The sequence below is a fragment of the Danio rerio genome, chromosome 24, assembly GCF_052040795.2.
Source record: "Danio rerio strain M-AB ecotype USA chromosome 24, GRCz13ab, whole genome shotgun sequence".
NCBI classification, from domain to species: domain Eukaryota; kingdom Metazoa; phylum Chordata; class Actinopteri; order Cypriniformes; family Danionidae; genus Danio; species Danio rerio.
In genome coordinates, this window is record NC_141044.1 from 33,000,001 (window position 1) to 33,019,069 (window position 19,069).

The 19,069-nt window shown below is 32.0% G+C and overlaps 1 protein-coding gene across 2 annotated transcripts in view; it reads right to left on the minus strand.

The window, feature by feature from the left end:
- The window catches only part of vav3a (vav guanine nucleotide exchange factor 3a), a 160,869-nt gene that overhangs the window by 109,290 nt on the left and 32,510 nt on the right, over positions 1–19,069 (minus strand). The gene's annotated exons all lie outside the window — the stretch shown is intronic.

The window sequence follows — 19,069 nt, forward strand, 5'->3', positions numbered from 1 at the left end:
GTGTGTGTGTTAGGGGGGTATTTGTGGTTTCAGGCCTCCCACGTCTCCTAGTGGGCCCACTCTGGCTTCACAACATTGCAAAATGCCTTGCATCAGTGGTTTTCATTCCCATTAGATTGTATTTTTGGAAAAATCAGTCCAGGGGGTGGAGCTAAACAACAGCACTATTAGTTCAGAGACGTTAAAAACAAGTAACATAGATTAAAACTTCAAAAATCATTTCAAAGCTGTCCAAATTTGACTTTTAATACGCATGCCAACCGGAAGTTCGAAGCATCCTCCTTACCCACATGCAAAGCATAATGGGTAATTTTGCATTCTATGAAAAGGGCTATAGAACAAAAATAAAAACAAAAATTTACATTTTTGCATTTATGAGATATAGAAGTTTTGTTATGCATGTGACAGATGTTAAATTGCCACTTGTGTGAATTTGGTGCATTATACATAATTGTTTGAAAACATTGACTGTAACATTGTTGAGTTTTTTACAGTACTGTTAAATACAAGCGTACACAAATAAACGCATAAAGGGTTTCGCACTTTTAGTGAAAACGTACTTTTTTAATGGTGCATAGTATTGCTCATGTGCTTAATTTATTACTAGCTCCAGCACGGAATGAATCAGCATTTTAGAACGAATTAGTTAAAATCCAAAGTAATGATACTTTCCTGTCACATATCATGTGCACTGGCAGAAAGCAGGTTAAAAGAAAAAGAAAAAAGTGTTTACATGACACAAAAAAGTCATAAAAACAGTTTATGCTTAATGATCTTTATTATAATAAAGAAGTACGTACATGTAAACGCATTTACATAATCACACACACTGTCAGCTAATTGGGCATAATCGAGTGAACAATGTGCATGTAAACGCACTCACTGTGAAGTTGTGTATTACCTTTACCACACTACGAGCGTAAAACAGAAGCATTTTCCGCATGTGTGTTTCACAAGTGTCTGACAACTGCTCTGTAAATTGCTCAAGCGTGGAGGAAGCGCAGAGCTTCTCTCACACCCACACACATAAACACACGCCGAGAGGATCAGTCCTCCTGTGCCCGAACAACCATTACCCCTCAGCCACCAAAAGAGGAATGCTATTTAAATATGCAGAACAAGTGGAATTTCAGCAGAACGATGAGGGGATGGAATCAAAATCACTGTCATGTGTTTGCTTCCGCTTTTTAATGACATCACTGTGCTTTCGATAAGCATGTCACACATTTACTGACCATGTGGCTTATTGACAGATACAGCTTATGCATCGATGACTAATTAGTGTTGGATAGCGTGAACAATAAAGTTGAATGAAAAATAAAATGGCTAATAAATGCATCATTCATTGTTATCTTACCTCCAAACTAATTGGTTGATACATATACATATACATATACATATACATATACATATATATATATATATATATATATATATATATATATATATATATATATATATATATATATATATATATATATATATATATATATGAGCAATTCCATGCAAATGTTTTTTGGTAAGCAAGTATTTTACAGTACTTTAGAAATACTTAAAAATGTCTCTATCAATGTTTGACCAAAGTCACACAAGTGGCAATTTCACATCTGTCACATCCATACCGACACTTTTTCCTCATAAATGTGAAAATATTAAATTAAATAAAACCAATCATTTTTGTTTTTAAGAGAACCAACTCCGATCCTTTTGATTATAATTTTTTTTTATCATTTCTCTGAACTCTGTGGTCATTTGTTCTGGAAAATATAAACAAAAGTTTTAATATAATGTTAACAAACTTTTTATGCAAACGTATGTTTTGAGTTCTTACTGCAAATGTCACATCCATAACGCTGGAATTGCTCATATATATATATATATATATATATATATATATATATATATATATATATATATATATATATATAACCAGGAAGTCTCATTGAGATTTAAAATTTCTTTTACAAGAGAGACCTGGCCAAGGTAACCATAATACAGTAAAACAATTTTATATATACATAAACACAACATTTCATCAGTTCTCTCAACAAAAATAATCACATGCTTTCAATACCACTCTCTTTATAATATTTATAATGCCTTTAAATTCACAGAGAGGCACAATTTTATTTAGTGTTTTTGCAAATTATTCCATGCCTAAGGTGCACATTAAGAAAATGCAGTTTGTCCCAGCTTTGTACAAACTCAAAACTCGAAGTATGTTAAAAAACAAACACTTGAAATAGTGTTTCTGGTAATTCCCAAATCTGAGACAAAGAAGAGTACAAAGATAAGCTGGAAGTTCACCTAACATAGCTTTGTAGATGAAAATGCATTTATTACTAGCTCCAGCACTGAATGAAACAGCATTTTAGAACAAATCAGCTAAAAGAATGATTTATGTTCCATTCCTGAATAAATCTGTCAACAAAGTTTATAAAGGGTATTTCTATAATGTTTGCACAATATATTTATGTTTTTGTGGCTTCATAAAGCATTTGGAAAAACTATACATCTTTAACACTCATTTGTTTTAACAATAGCGAAATATAAATGTATATTTTAGAATCAATCTGCTAAAATAATCCATATATTTTAACAAATTGTAAAAATAATTAATAATTTAGTTTAGCAGTTGATTTTACTGTATTATATTGAGTAGACTGAGTTATATTGGCATTGACTATCAGTATTACACTGTACAATACTCGCATCTATTATTCAAATCCACACACAATCACAGTTCAATGATGTGAAACAGTGAAAATGCTTTTCTTACTTGCATTTCTAGTCTGAATATTTAAAGATTTCTGAATCAAGGAGCAGTTTCTTGACAAAATCATCTAATTTCAAAGCAAAAATGATTAGTTTGCTTACCCCAATGACAGTTTATTTTGCTTGTTTTAAACTGAAAGACTGAAAACGAGACAATATTTCATACTTGTCTCGAAAATACTTCTTGATTTAGGAATTTTTAGATATTTAGACTAGAAAAAGACAAAAACTTGAAGTAAGAAAAGCGTTTTTTTGCAGTAAAAAATAACTAAAATAAAACGAAATTTTATTTTAATCAGTAATCAGTCATTTTAATCAGGTTTTAACTAATTTGTTTAAATATATAAAGTTGAAATCAATATATTTAGACAGCAATTTTTTTTACAAAGCAAGAGTTCCTACTTTAAAATTAGCCACCAGCTCTCAAAAACACAAACAATACTGTGTGACTGAAGTTTTTTATGATGAAGCCTTGCCATGCACTTTATGTATTATCAATCACGTGCCGTGGACTCAAAACCGTTACAAGAAATCTGCTCGTGGCTGTATTTCAGTCGAGTGCTTAAGACCCTCATGAAAGTTTTACTGACAGACTCTATACAAGGCCCTGGGAGGACTTCTTTTCTAAAGCACACGTCTCTAAACTTAACAGAGGCTGACGGGATACAAACAGATGAATCGGGGGTGCGCTAAAAAAGAAAACAAAATCTCAAATCTGCACCAAAAAAAATCTCTAATTGGCTTTAAAAATAACACCTTCAGAGTAAAGCCTCGCAACGCCACGCTTTCCAGAATCAAACGGCTCCCAGCACGATTTGGCTTTTGTGTTGTTTTCGTACCAAGCGCCCACTATAGACTCTAAGAAAAAAAATCAGTCTTTGCAGCCGGCTTTGAAGAGATATGCAGCTTGAACCTGATGCTTAAATAGGACACTAAGGTGGTACGAAGTCTTTGATGTTTGCAGACATCTACACAGGACCCTCTGTGGTTATGGTGAGAGCATTAAAGAGGCGCTCTGCAAAGCATCTTTGATGGCACTGACCACAGCAAGGAAATGCATAACAAATCACACACCTGCATTGTATCTTCTCACTGAGAAGCACCGAAGCTGCTTTAGCAGTGGTTTGAGGATGTTTCAGGACTTTCTTGATTCAAATATGACATGACAGATAAAGCTTTTATATGTTGTGATGTTTTAAAAACTACTTCATATGCTAAATTCAATAATGCAGCCGCAGATATGACTGAAACATATTGGTGTTAGCATGTTGAGGAGGCTGTGCCTGAAAAAAAGCAGCCTCCGTAGGCAGTATGAAGACGTAGGAAGACAACAAAGCACAGCAAATCCAATGATCGCATCCTGTCCTGCCTACAGAGATTTATTTTTAATAACATAAATAGCAGATGTCCCACATAAAAATCTGATATATGGCATTATACGAGAATTGCATATATAGTTCATATTTAGATTTCACATTTTTTAAAATGTGTGTTATTTATGTAACATATTCAAAATATTGCACTTTGATTTTTAACCCTTGAAATTACAAATATGTATTAGCCCCCTCGTTTATTTTTTCCTCAATTCCTGTATAACAGAGAGAAGTTTTTTTTTTCAACACATTTCTAAACATAATAGTTTTAATAACTCATTTAATATAACTGATTTACTTTATCTTTGCCAGGATGACAGTGAATAATATTTTGCTAAACATTTTTCAGACACTTTTATACAGCTTAATGTGACATTTAAAGGCTTAACTAGGTTAACTAGGCAGGTTAGGGTAATTATGCAAGCTATTGTATAATCATGGTTTGTTCTTAAGACTATAGCTTATAAATATAGCTTAAAGGGGCTTATAATTTTCACTGTAAAATAGGTTTAAAAAAATGTAAAACTGTTTTTATTCTAGCTGAAAAAAAAAACTAATAAGAATTTTTCCAGAAGAAAAAAATTTATCAGACTTACTGTGAAAATTTCCTTGCTCTGATAAACATCATTTGGCAAATATTAAAAAAGAAAAAAATAAATAAATCAAAGGGGGGCTAATAATTATGACTTCAACTGTACATGTGAAAATATATTTCTGACTGTAAAATGTTATATGTGTGTTCATATATAGCCATACGTAGTTTTAATATATATAACATATAATATATATGAACACAAACTATAGCACATTAATGTATATTATAACTTAATATAGTACAAATGAAATTAAAATGGTCGAAACAAAATATACGAAAGACATTTTTGACATATATGAATGATATTTTGGCATATATGACATATATTTTATATATGTGAATTCCAAATAAGAACTTTTAGATATAGTTGAAGTTGAAGCCCTCCTGTGTTTATATTTTTTTTTTTCTTTTTCAAAAATTTCCCAAATTATCTTTAACAGAGGAATGAGTTTTCACACATATTTTCTATAATATTTTTTTTCCACTGGAGAAAGTCTTATTTGTTTTATTTCAACTTGAATAAAAGCAGTTCTTATTTTTTAAACCATTTAAAGCTCAATATTATTAGCTCTTTTAAGCTATATATATATATATATATATATATATATATATATATATATATATATATATATATATATATATATATATATATTTAATTATTTAATTATTTATTTATTTATTTATTTATTTATTTATTTATTTTTAATTGTCTACAGAACAAACCATTATTATCCAATGATTTTCTTGATTTTCCTAGCTTGCCAAATTAACCTAGTTAAAGTTGCAGTATGTGATCTGCCAAAATGCAAACCGGTTATCACAATATCTTTGAAACACAATCTCTTTCCTGCCATCCAAAGCCATGCCTCCTAAAATATCCTAAGAAGTAATCCTAAAACGCATGCAGCTAAAAAAAATGGCAGCAGACAACCCACAAGATCATGTCATTCACCAGTTAAAAATGTAGTTGACAGTTGGCCGGCGGCGTGCAGGAATTACACGTATTACTAAGCAACACATAAATGCTATTGCTGACCGAATATTCAGATAAGCATGGTAAACAATATTCGGAGCACATCACAGGCTATAACTATTTAATAATGAATCATTGTCAATATAAAAGCAACTTCAGCTCAGTAAAGCAGGTTAGGCAGAATAGCACTATTTACTGATGTTTTGTTGTTAAACTAAATAAAAATCTACATTACAGTGCTTTAAAAAGCCTTTATAAAACTTTAAAAAGTCACATCGATCTTTCACTGGAAGATTTTAGTAGCTGAACAACACTTCTGTGCATATAACCTATTAGTAACACAACACAATTTATATCAGCTTTGTGTGACTAAAATACTTTTAAAACAGAACATTACCTGTCTAACAGAAATACTTCAGCCATGGTGTCATCCTTCCTCTAGTGTGCAACAGTAACTCCAATATTGATTTAGGATTTGAAAAAGGTTTGATTCAGCATTTGATTTTATCGTTGTGATCTCATGTGTCTTGTGTGCACGCGTTAATGGCGGATCTGTGTGGACAGCTGCACAGATGTGCAAATCTACATTTGCTGACAGACAGTTTGGGCTACTTATCAGAATTATGGGAATTATTGTGCTGACAATATTTAATTGGATAAGCATTTTTTAGTTTTATGCCTTACCCAGAATACAAAAATACATATAAATACATTTAGATCATTTACTTTAATCATTGCTATTAGAATGTGAAGAGACTTTCAACCAGCACAACAAGAAATGTCTCTGAAGACAATCCCCTACTCCACCTTTAAGCCTTAAAATGTCACTGTAAGCTGAACAGTAATATCTTAAAAAATATATAGTCAATTTTGTTATCATGGGAAAGATAAAATAAATCAGTTAATAAATGTTTAGAAATGTGTTGAAAAAATCTTCCTTCTGTCAAACAGAGATTGGGGAGAAAATATAATAATTCAAGAAGGCTAATAATTCTGACTTCAACTTTAATGACATGTTTGATTTTTTAAATAGTTTTAGCAATATTTCATTTTTACAATATTTAATCATATATGTTGCATATACAACATATTTTATACGTGTGAAACCTAGTTATGAATTTGTATCAGATAACTATATACGTGGGATGCGCTTTTTTGTACCTAGGAAGAATTAGTAGAGCAGCAGCAATTAAATATTAGCATTTTATTGTAAACACGGTTTCCTTTATCAGATAATTAGGCAGTTATGCTGCCTCTGATGTCAGTGTGAAATCAGTTTTGCGAGGTTACCATGCATAAAACTGCCTGCAAAATAATTACCTCACAGAACAGCAAGGCAACAAAACCCTAAGGCGATGTGTGTTCGAATTTCTAAGCCACTTACTAATCTGCAATTTTTGAACAGAGTAAATGTTGAGCATAATAATTTTATTTTACAATGTCAAATGCAATGTGTTCTGGGATGGCCTTTCTGCTGAAGTGCTGTTCAGAGAGCAGTTACCCTGTTGACTCCAGATGTGTTAATAGGGTCTTGGTACACACACACACACACACACACACACACACACACACACACACACACACGTGCATGCATACATGGGGCCACTCCACCATAGGGCCCCAGGGGCCAAGCACAGGATGCATGAGTCACTCACAGAGCAACCTTCAAAAAGGCCACGCATGAGGTCGACAAGTCAAGAAAGGGGAAGTGTGAATGTTTTCCAGCAGTTTACAGCTTTGTGCTCGAGGCCATGTGACCAGGGGACATCTCACCAGGGTTACACAGACAGACAGACAAGCAAACAGACAGACAGACAGACAAGCGGGGATTGATGGATGGATGGATGAACAGATGAATGGGCGGATGGATGGACGGACGGATGGATGAATGGATTGATGGATATAGACGGATAGATGGATGGACAAAATAATAGATAGAAGGACGGACAGACAGACATATTTGGGGCCGACACTGTCACCTCACTGCAAGAAGATCACTGATTCGAGTCCCTGCTTTGTTTTCCCTCGCAGTCCAAAGACATGCACAATTGGTGAAATGGGTAATTCACAAAATTGGCTATGGTGTACGAGTGTGTGTGTGTGTGTGTGTGTGTGTGTGTGTGTGTGTGTGTGTGTGTGTGTGTGTGTGTGTGTGTGTGTATTTCCCAGTAATGGGTTGTGGCTGAAAGGGCTGCCTATAACATATGCGGGAATAGTTGGTGGTTCATTCCACTGTATCGACCCCTGATGAGTAATAGACTAAGCAGAAGGAAAATGAATGAATGAATAATATAATCACTGAAATAAGTATTTACTAACTTGCAATACCTAAAATACATTAATAAACAGAAATAAATTAATTAATAACAAGTAAATAAATAAATAAATAAAAATATAAAAAATAATAAGTAAATAAATGCTGTAAATAAATAAATACTGTAAATAAATAAATGTAAATAAATATCATAAATAAAAAATACTGTAAATTAATAAATACTGTAAATACATAATGTAAATAAAAATAAATACTGTAAATAAATATATAAATTATGTAAATAATATTGTAAATAAAAATACTGTGAATAAAAACTGTAAATAAATAAAGAAATATTGTAAATAAACACTGTTAATATATAAATACATAATGTAAATAAATACTGTAAATAAATATTGTAAATAAAAAATACTGTAAATAAATAAATACTGTAAATAAATAAATGTAAATAAAATCACAAATAAAAAAATACTGTAAATAAATACTGTAAATTAATAAATACTGCAAATAAATAATTTAAATAAATAAACAAATACTGTAAATAAATAAATATACAAATGATGTAAATAATATTGCAAATAAAAATACTGTGAATAAAAACTAAATAAATAAATATTGTAAATAAAAACTGTAAATATATAAATACATAATGTAAATAAATATTGTAAATACATATTGTAAATATAAAATACTGTAAATAAATAAATACTGTAAATAAATAAATAAATGTAAATAAATATCGTAAATAAAAAATACTGTAAACAAATACTGTAAATTAATATATACTGTTAAAAATAATGTAAATAAATAAACAAATACTGTGAAAATAAATATATAAATGATATAAATAGTATTGTAAAAAATACTGTAAATAAAAACTGTAACTAAATAAATATTGTAAATAAATACTGTAAATATATAAATAAATACATAATGTAAATAAATACTGTAAATAAATATTTTAAATAAAAAATACTGTAAATAAATAAATACTGCAAATACACTTAATGTAAATAAATACTGTAAATTAATGAATAAATACTGTAAATAAATAAATAAACTATAATAATAAATTTAGCAGTCTAAATCTTGTATAAATGAATACAAATAAATCAAATATCTGTATATAAACTGCAATTGTTCCCAGGGTTGCAACTGAAAGGGCATTCGCTGCATTAAACATGGAAAAGGAAAATAATTAAAACTAAAAAAGGGAAATAAAAGAATGAATGAATGAATAAACTGCAATTATACAATATTAAACACCTTTTGGAATCCCAATAAAACAGCATAAGTGGATGAAGTGGAAAGCTCTTGTCTGTTCTGCTAGAATTGGCCTCTTCTCTTCTCGGCTGAGTGAGAATGTGGAGATCATCAGTGTGTGTCAAGGAGAGTCAGAGCTCTTGACACACACACACACACACACACACACACACACACTCTACAGCATATGAAGAGTTATGCGTGTCTGTGTGTATCAAGATCTCAGACACACACACATTCTCTTCAACACTCTCCCGGCTAATAGTAGATGTCAGAAGCTGTAGTTTCTCTCAGACAGATGCTGGTGTGTGTACCCCTCAGGCCTGCACTTCATCCAACACTCCACTAAACAATGATTCCGGAGTAAAACCACCGAGAGTAACATGTCATATCTCCTGTGTTGAGATGAGTTGTCTAACACCTGCGAACACATGCACCTGTTTGCTATACAGCCTGCTGTTAGCTTGTAATGCTGGGCTACCTAGTAAAGAACTCATTTTTGATCCTCATCAGTACTGAATAAAATCTATGTACTGTATTTTAATCATTGCATATCATTTTTTTTTTACATACATAATTTTTACAATTGCAATACAAATGAAGCCACATTATAATATGATCAGTTTTGTGAAAATATAGTTGCACTACATATATAAATAGCTATAAAATTTAAATAGCTATAAAAATGGCATAAGCTTCATATTTCAAAAATTAAACAAAATTAAATAATAAAAACATAAGAAATTGTAAAGTTTAAATAAAAATACATTACAAAATAAAAGAAAAATGTTGGTTAAATAAATAAATAAAAGATGAACTAATAAACAAATTAAAGATGAATAAATGGAAAAGAGCATAAATAAAAAAATAAATAAATAATAGTTAAATAATTAAATAAAAGATAAATAATAAAAATACAAAAATAAAAGATGAATAAACAAAAGATAAATTAATTAATGAATTAATTAATTAAAGAAAATAAATAAAAGAAAAATAAATAAAAAAAATAAATGAATAAAAGTTAAATAATTAAAAAATAAATAACTAAATAAACAAAAGACAAAAAATAAATAAAAGATAAACAAGCAAATAAATAAATAAAAGATAGATATAAAATTAAATAAAATATTGATACATAAATAAACAAAATAAACAAAATAAATAAAATAAATAAATAAATAAATAAATAAATAAATGACAAATAAATAAAATAAGCTAATACACAAACAAAACAAAAACATAATTTGTTTATTTTGGTGCATCCTATTTTAAGGTATTCTTCCCATCACAAGCATCACCGTTCAATAGTTCTTTCACAGACAGACCCCCACACTCACCCTACAGTAACCACTCTACATCCATTATAGAGAAACCTTGTCACTCGATACTTGATAAACCCCACATCCGTTCATGAACAAGAGCCAGGAAGGGCACTTCACCCTGAGCAGTGAACACACTTGTGCATGCATGAATATTTATAGACTCAATGGTGCATTCAGTGTCCATTCAATGATAAAAGTAGTAAAGACAGAATGAGACAGGTGTGAGCACTTATTGATTATTGCCTTTCTCTTTAGTGACAGTGATAGATTTAACTATGGATCTCCAACAGCAGGACAGATGCGCTTCACTCTGTCTATTTTTCCTCTCTCTATACTTTAAGCACAAGCGATTTTCTGCTATTCTGATTTCAGATTTGTTTTTTCTTTCAATCAGAGTCTATAAAAGCAAATGAAACATGCCCAAACGAAAGATACTCTGATCTACAGCTTGTTTTGTTGTTGTTTTGGATAGTTTTTATTTTGTGTGTGTGTGTGTATGTGTGTGTGTGTGTGTGTGTGTGTGTGTGTGTGTGTGTGTGTGTGTGTGTGTGTGTGTGTGTGTGTGTGTGTGTGTGTGTGTGTGTGTGTGTGTGTGTGTGTGTGTTTATTTATTTATTTCTGCCGATATCTGCTCTGGACTTTCACACAATTTTCTATAGTTCAAAGGGGTGTACAAATAGCATTGACACAGCAAATAGATGAAGAAGAACAGATATTGACCTTGGTTCATTTCATACTTTGCCCAATTCTGTGATGTTTTCAATCATAATTAAAAAGTGATTACCTTTGAGATTACCTCCTAAAGTGCAAATGTTTTGTTTACAGAACTAACCGAGGAAATGTCAGTATTATGTCGATCTATAACAGTCACCAAAAGTTGTGTTTTTATTTAGCCTGTCTACTGTTTTGATATCAGATTATTCAATTCAATTAAAGTTTATTTGTTTAGCACTTTTTCACAATAAATATTGTTTTAAAGCAGCTTTACAAAAGCTGCACATTATGGCATTATAATCAAATTCGGAAATGTTAAGGTTATTAGTTACTAATAACACGGTTTTCACTGTAACAAGTTCCCCTAGCATTTGCCATAGAAACACACAAACAGCATTGCAATGAACAGAGTAGAACTCTATGATGTTATGCCCTCTATGAAAAAAAAAAACACACACACACATATGTACAAACACACCGGCCAAATAAATGTTATAATTCAGAGCTCTCAGTCACGCATTCACCGACAGACATGCTTATTTGAACTTGCACGCTACACCTTGTATTTCTCAAGGTAAGAAGTAATGAATAAGACAATTAATAGAGAAGATGCACATATAAAAGAAACTGTTACCAATCTAATGTTGGAACTCAACGTTTCTGTTTCTGGATAAATCATGTGACCCAGCCGCAAAGACATTTATTACTGTAAATATCAACACTGAAAAAACTCGCTTAGTGCACTAGACCAATCTAGCAGATGCAGACACCCCGCTAATAAAAGCAATAAAATCCAACTCACTATTCTAATGTGAGAAATTTATATAAACTGATGGCAACGCAAAGGCGCAGAAGATAGTGCTGTCGCCTCAAAGCAAGAAGGTCGCTGGTTCGAGCCTCGGCTCAGATGGCGTTTTTGTGTGGAGTTAGCATGTTCTCGCTGCGTTTGCGTGGGTTTCCTCTGGGTGTTCCGGTTTCCCCCACAGTCCAAAGAGATGAGGTACAGGTGAATTGAGTAGGCTAAATTGTTCATAGTGTTGGGGGTTCATTCCGCTGTGGCGACCCCGGATTAATAAAGGGACAAAGCGAAAAGAAAATGAATGAATGAATATAAACTGATATAACACAATAATAAAATGAATAATCCTCTCAGTGCAAGCTCATTGAAAAAAAAAATAATAATCCAAAAATAATTTTGAATATATAATATTATAATAAGTTTACTTTCACTGTAGTTTACATTCACTGTAATTGTATGAAATGGTTTTATTTATAATATTTTTATAAAAGTATTGTATGCAATTATTATTAGGTTGTTAACTTTGATCTTTAAATGACAGCTTTTTTTAGCATTTTTTTATATCTGATTTGATTTATTTAATAAAATAAAAAATAAAACAAATAAGACTTTCTCTAGAAGAAAAAAAATATTATCAGACATACTGTTAAAATTGCCTTGCTCTGTAAAACATTATTTGGGAAAATTTTAAAAAGCAAAACAAAATTCAAAGGTGGGCTAATAATTCTGACTTCAACTGTATATTGCAACATAAGTGTGGTATACTGTATAATACATACATTTATTTATTGTCCCGGATAAATCTTGCTTTATACTATACTATTGCTTTATTGATACAGTTCTACAGTTCATATCTTATAATTAATTATAATTTAAATTGGGGGGGGGGGGGGGTATTTAAATTGTAAATACATTTATTTTTGTAAAAAATGTTTTGGGATTTTTTTTTTTTTAAAGGCCATATCACCCAGCCCTACAAATATCTTTAACTAACTAAGTTAGTTAAGTTAAACCCGCTTGTTAAGTGTGACGTCACACAAAGCTGCTTCCGGGTTCAAGCACTCTACCCATCTGAATGGGGAGACTCATGAAATGGTAATCATAAAAATTTACAAAGCGATTTAATATTTTCAAAAATCACGATTGCAATATATATGTCCATGCCTAATATCCAATGGCCAGAAAGTGATTCATTTTTTTATAAACTGTTAAAATGTTGGTATTTGTTATGCAGCAAACCCGGAGATTGTTGTGTACACTATGACTTTATATAAAATTAACTTTAATTTGTGTTATCAATAAAAAGTGATCATAAACAAATGATTTCTCAACTCAAATGAGTGGACCCGGAAACAGTATTACAGACGTCACCACATAACAAGCGATAGCTTTTAACTGTAAAAGTTATTGGTTATAAATATAGTTAATCTGCAGATATATACTATATAGGTGATGTCTATGTGCACATGTTCAGTGAAGTGATTTTATGTATTAAGTGTGAGTGTTGTCCTCGGATGATTATGTATTCATATTTTACATTTCTTCTTTATAGCTTTTTGAGAAAAAGAAAAACTTAACTGGTAATCACAATGGTCAATTTGCAAGTAAAATATAAACAATTAGAATTAGCTATCAATATTACTATTAAAAATCCTATATTGGCATGGTGCAACTTTAGTACAAACTTATATCTCTAATTTAGATTGCTTAATATGACCCATTCACCTCAACTATAGTGACAGCATATAAGCCAGAGAGACCTGCTGACTCATATCAACACAATTCCTGAGGAAATGCAGTGACTTGAGCACAGCAGCTGGAGGGTCATTTGATGAGCTTCACTCATCTGTGTTTAACATGCAGATTCAGCTGCGCTCTCAAAATGCAGAAGCAAATGCTTGCATGTCACATTTGAACTGATTTCCACAGCAGCAGCAGCAGAAAGCTCAGAATAGAGAAATGCTGATGATGGGATCACATGACTGATGTGTCAATAGCATCATGGGATATGGAACATCAGGCCAAGCTCTTAGTTATGACATCAGTTGTAAGCAGTAAAATAAAAATAAAAAGTCGCTTGATTAAAAATAAAATAAAATAAAATAAAATAAAATAAAATAAAATAAAATAAAATAAAATAAAATAAAATAAAATAAAATAAAATAAAGGCGAGACAGTGGCGCAGAAGGTAGTGCTGTCGCCTCACAGCAAGAAGGTCGCTGGGTCGCTGGTCCAAGCCTCGGCTCAGTTGGCGTTTCTGTGTGGAGTTTGCATGTTCTCCCTGCATTTGCGTGGGTTTCCTCCGGGTGCTCCGTTTTCCTCCACAGTCAAAAGACATGCGGTACAGGTGAATTGGGTAGGCTAAATTGTCCGTAGTGTATAAGTGTGTGTGTGAATGTGTGTGTGGATGTTTCCCAGAGATTGGTTGCGGCTTTAAGGGCATCCACTGCGTAAATCTTGCTGGATAATTTGGCGGTTCATTCCGCTGTGGCGACCCCGGATTAAGAAAGGTACTAAGCCGACAAGAAAATGAATGAATGAATGAATGATACATACACTAAATCTATACATATTAAAAAGTTTAATAAAACAAAATGTTGATGTTTGAAAACAGCCATTAAAAAATAGCTCTTTTTTTTACAAACAAAAAATAGGAAAAAATAGAAATTAGAAAAAAAATTAATTCAAAAGTTAATAAAAAAGTTGTCCTGGAGCAAAATGGACATACCCTTCGTGCGGACGCATAGCCCTCACGGTGGCTGACGCCGATATTGATGCAAACTTTTCAAAAAAAATTTACTAAAAGTTGCAACAACACGTAGTGCAAGCTCTGTGATTGGTCGACTTGGAAGTTGAGACCAGTGTGGGTGGGACCGAGAGCCGCGAGAACCCATTGGAGCGAGTGTATATGTATATATATACATAAATGACAATAACACAATATTACAAAAAAAGTCAAAACAATGATAAACTTTCAGTGGAAGCTTAATGTGACTATTTTAAATTTCTTAAGGTTTCTTTTACAGCATTGATTTTGTAATGTATTTACAATACATTCAGTTAAAGTTTTTCTCAGTGCTTTGATGCATTTCTCACAGCACTATTGACATTTGCACAACAGTTAATACATTTCTCAAAACATTTAGTAATTTGTGTACATCATAGTAGCAGTTTCTCATTCCTTCCAACAAATTGCAAATGCTTTTAGACATACATCAATTGCTTTCATCCAACTCTCTGCTGTTTTATGACATTATTATTTGATTTTGTCATGTCAGGCAAAATTAATATAAAACTAATAGTCCTTATTTGATTACTTGACTTATTACATACAAAAATGTTGAATTAGTTGGCAAAATCTGTCTAGCAAATTTTGTTTAAAAAATTGTATCTTTTTTTCCTGAAAATGTCTTCTAAATTGAACAATTTTATGAATTATTTACAGACCTGTGTATGTTTTAGGTTCAGTTTCAATATGTTCTGCAATATTGTTTACAGTTGTGCTCAGCTCCACCCAAAGGAAGTTTGTTTGTTGTAAATAAATGTGTGTTTATTCTTTTGCACAATGCTGTGAATAAATCAGAATTGCAAAGAGCAAATGCAGTAAACATGTGAAACATACATATTCAGTGTCTTGTACTCAGAAACCTCACTAAATGCAGTGATGTCTAACATTATTGTAGTTTTAAATGGCTGTGCAAATAATAAATAGTCTTGAGCATTTTCAGAAAGTGTCACCAAATTCTGACTTTTTTGCATTGGAAAACATTTACAGAGTAAAGTGTGAAAACATGACAAAGCCATTTGACTATCTTGTTCATAAACAATGTTGTCGGAACTTTTCATCTTGATGACACTGACACTTTCATTGACATCAATACTTGCGTTTGAGGAATGAGCTCTCCATTTTGAGCAAGTGACACACTTTTGCAGGTTATCAGCTAGGTTTTGCAGTTTGTGCTAATTGTTTTGAGAAATGCATTAACTGTTGTGTAAATGTAAATAGTGTTGTGAGAAATGCACCAAAGCGACTGAGAACAACTGTAAATAAACAACAGTATTCATGTAGTTGTTCAAGCGTAAAACAAGATGAAAGACTGTGTAACTGCAAGCGCTGTCAGTAGCAGCAAGCTAGCACAGAAACTCCATTAAAAATACTGGGGTAAAATAAACTGTCATATTTTAAAGACATGGTAAGGGGAAATGGAATTTAATGCAGTGCTTCTTGTCGGGTCTGAGACCCACTTTATATCGTATATCTATCAGACAGACAAATTTTTAAAGAAATCAGACCTTAAACAAGGCAATTTTATAATGGAATGACAGTTGTTTACTGGAAGCACTGAGGCTGGCTGGCTGAAATTAAAAGTCTGTGTGCATATACTTTATTATAAAATACAAACAAATTGATATTTTAATAAAATACCATCATTTGACCATATCTTACTGATAGCAAAATCAGTGTTCAGATGAAAGAATATGATGAAGCATAATGCATGTTGTCAGATTGGCCTGTAGCGAGTGTCAGATGAGCAGGACAGATGTTTTGTCAGTCATGTGGAAAACATTTCTGCTGTTTTCACTGAGCGTTCCACAGAGTAGCGAGTGTTTGCTCGTTTCTAGTGTAAATGTGTGTGTGAACGCTCTCCCCTTCTGTGCTTATGAATACATACACAGAGCCTGTCTGAGATAAGAGAATCAACAGATGTGAACAGCAGCTGTGAAGCAGGCCACATGACATAAGCTGTAATACACGCCTGAAAGTGAACTAAACGCTGTCAAATCATCTTTACAAAGGAAAAGATTCAAGCGCACATGAGCCTCCCTTTAATACTTTTCTGCCTCAAGACACATTAGTGTGAACTTGGTCTTATAGGAAACACATTTAGTCACATCTATTTTAAATGAGAAGGTGTAAAAGGTCAAAAAATGAGTGACAGTTCAGACGAATGGTCGATTTTTTTTTCCGCTCCATTAGTGCTCTGTGTACAGCCAGAAACAGCAGGGCCCACTTTTTATAACACAATAGGCACTTAAAAAGTAACCAAAACCAAAACCAGTTGCCAACAGCTACAGACAAACTGAATATATTTATAAATAAAGAAAAATTAAGTGTAAAGATAGATAGACAGACAGACAGACAGAACTATAATAGAACTATAAAAATATAAAAGAACTATAGAACGGCAGATAGAATGACAGACAGAACTATAGAACAATAGATATAACTATATTAGAATAATGGAACTATAATAGAACTATAGAACGACAGATAGAATAACAGATAGAACAGTAGAATGACAGAAGGAACTATAGAACGACAGATAAAATTATAGAACGATAGATAGAACTATAGAACAACACATAGAACTATAGAATGACAAATAGATTGACATAAAATGACAAACAGAATGATAGAATGACAGATAGCATGACAGATAGAATGATATAACTATAGAATGATAGACAGAACTATAATAAAACGACAAATAGAATTATAGAATGTCAGATAGAACAATAGAGCGACAGATAGAACTTTAGAACAACAATAAGAACTATAGAATGACAAATAGAATGACAGACAGCATGACAGACAGAGGGATATAACTATAGAATGAGAGACAGAACTATAATTGAACAACAGATAGAACCATGGAACGACAGATAGAACTATAAAATGACAAACAGAATGATAGAATGACAGATAGCATGACAGATAGCATACCAGATAGAACAATATAACTATAGAACGACAGACAGAACTATAGAACAACAGATTGAACTATAGAGCGACAGATATAAATATAGAACGACAGAACGATAGAACATCAGATAGTACTATAGAACGACAGACAGAACTATAGAACAACAGATAGAACAATAGAACAACAGATAGAACTATAGAACAACAGATATAACTATAGAGCGACAGATGGAAATATAGAACGACAGATAGAACGATAGAACATCAGATAGTACTATAGAACGACAGACAGAACTATAGAACAACAGATAGAACAATAGAACAACAGATAGAACTATAGAACAACAGATATAACTATAGAGCGACAGATGGAAATATAGAACGACAGATAGAACGATAGAACATCAGATAGAACTATAGAAAAACAGATAGAACTATAGAACAACAGATAGAACTATAGAGCGACACTTAGAACTATAGAACAACAGATAGAACTGTAGAACAGCAGATAGAACTATAGAGCGACAGATGGAAATATAGAACGACAGAACGATAGAATATCAGATAGAACTATAGAAAAACAGATAGAACTATAGAACAACAGATAGAACTATAGAGCGACAGATAGAAATATAGAACAACAGATAGAAATATAGAAAGACAGATAGAACGATAGAACGTCAGATAGAACTATAGAACAACAGATAGAACTATAGAGCGACAGATAGAAATAATGAACGACAGATAGAAATATAGAAAGACAGATAGAACGATAGAACGTCAGATAGAACTATAGAACAACAGATAGAACTATAAAATGACAGATAGAACTATAGAATGACAGATAGAAATATAGAACGACAGATAGAACTATCGAACGACAGATAGAACTATAGAACGACAGATAGAACTATAGAACGACAGATAGAACTATAGAACAACAGATAGAAATATAGATCAATAGATAGAATTCTAGAACGACAGATAGAACTATAATAGAACTATAGAACGAAAGATAGAACTATAGAACAACAGATACAACAGACGCTGTTTTACTTTCTAAACACACTCAAATCTGCATATACAGTAGTCAGTCCAAGTCTACAAACTAATTTAAAGATGTAATTCACAGAGACAGTCTCCCACACCCTCACAGAAGGTCCATGTCTCCATCCGTCTTTTACTGATCTCTCATTAAACACATTGAAGAGCAGATCACATTACCAGCAGGATGAGATGCAGACACTGAGACTTTATTACAGCAGACAAAGAGCTC